The sequence below is a fragment of the Mya arenaria genome, chromosome 12, assembly GCF_026914265.1.
Source record: "Mya arenaria isolate MELC-2E11 chromosome 12, ASM2691426v1".
NCBI classification, from domain to species: domain Eukaryota; kingdom Metazoa; phylum Mollusca; class Bivalvia; order Myida; family Myidae; genus Mya; species Mya arenaria.
Window position 1 is genome coordinate 45,753,528 of NC_069133.1, and position 1,672 is coordinate 45,755,199.

Sequence of the window (1,672 nt, forward strand, 5' to 3'; positions counted from 1 at the left end):
TAAGAAGAATAGTTTAAATTAGCTTTCTTAAATAATGTAACGATTGATTTTACCGATGACCAAATACGATTATTGGGTTCTGATTGTTATGGTCTGTTTGAGGTGTTTGATTTGTGCAAGAGTTGTTTATACGTTTGTTACTATTTCATTGCCGTTTTGACCCTAACTTTGTGTCTCTAAACAGTTTGTTTCAATTTTCGACTTTTGGGTTTGCCCATGTAAGTCTCATTGTATTATTGTTAACAGAGTTAACACAAATGTGACGTCACAAACCAACCGGTTTTACTCAACGAAGTACATTTCAAACCTCATTGACAGAATACATTGTCCTACCAATGACTTGAGCTTTAAGGTTTTAAATCTTATAATAAATCGATAATGAATGTGGACCTGTCAATCTTGAGAAATCTGGATAATAATTAACTTGAAAGTAAATTTATGTAGAGCTTGCACGCAATGAATTAACTTGCATGGTCTTGTTTGGTAGCATACTTAAAACTGATAATATTGTGTTGAAGTGTTTTCACTGAATCTATACAACCTATCTAAATAATAACTTAAGAAAATAAATGAGGCCACTCATTGTTTTTTTTTAAATGAAACTGTGGTGTTATAGGGGTCAATCCCATATAACCAAACATTTTAAAGGATGGCAAGCTTGAGTGTTAATTCTCTGCAAAGGTTAAGGAACAATGTCTTTAACTTTAACAAAAATATATGTTTTAATACCATTTCATCACGTCCACAGGTTTTGTATGTTATTGAACAAATATCAGAGGTTTTCGTTGCACTCATTTGCTCTAACCAGCTTCAAAGCGTCATCCAGATATTGATATATCTACTTTTGAAGCGTGGTATCTTGGTGCATTGTTTGTGTTTAACGGAAATGTGCAACGTTCTTCGTGATATTATATCGCATACTCAATAAGTTATCGTTGAAGCCCAATACTTAATTTATTTCAAATACAAGCCAATTCTGTGCTGTGTTAAATGTCGCCTAGTCAATATCAAATGAGGCATTGTCACACTGGGCAGTTATTGGAGCCATGCGTTGAAAATACCCAAACGCGTCTTCCGTTGTATTCCCAATTCACCAACAGTACGAAGATTTTGAACGCGTTCGATACCAAAATGGCCATCTTTTTTAATTATCGATACCAAACTGACCATCTTTTTCAATTATATGTAATGATTCATAAAACCAACTCAACAGACCAATTTACTTAAGAAATCATAATAAAAAATACTCTTCAAAACAATAATCTGTTATATATAAGACATACAATAAATGTTTATTAGAGTAACCCCCGCAGTGCTCATCCACTCTTGAGCATTTTGATCTTCACAATAGCCTTAAAATTATTTATACTGTAAACACTGCTAATAAATCTTAAGAAATATCTGAACTGTCTTATGTATTTTTAACAAATGTGATTCATGACGAAATTCGTATATCATCATTATGTTTAGACAAGGCGGTATTATAAAAGATATTACAAGTTTTGGCAATGTTTGAATTGAACAACTTGATCCAAAAACAAAGCAACTCTAGATATTACTAGTAAGATTGCTGGATTAATACCAAATGCTACAACAGTCCAATTACGGATTGATGATTTTATACCAAGGATTAGTTTACACAATCTCAATTGAAACTGTTAAATAATATTCA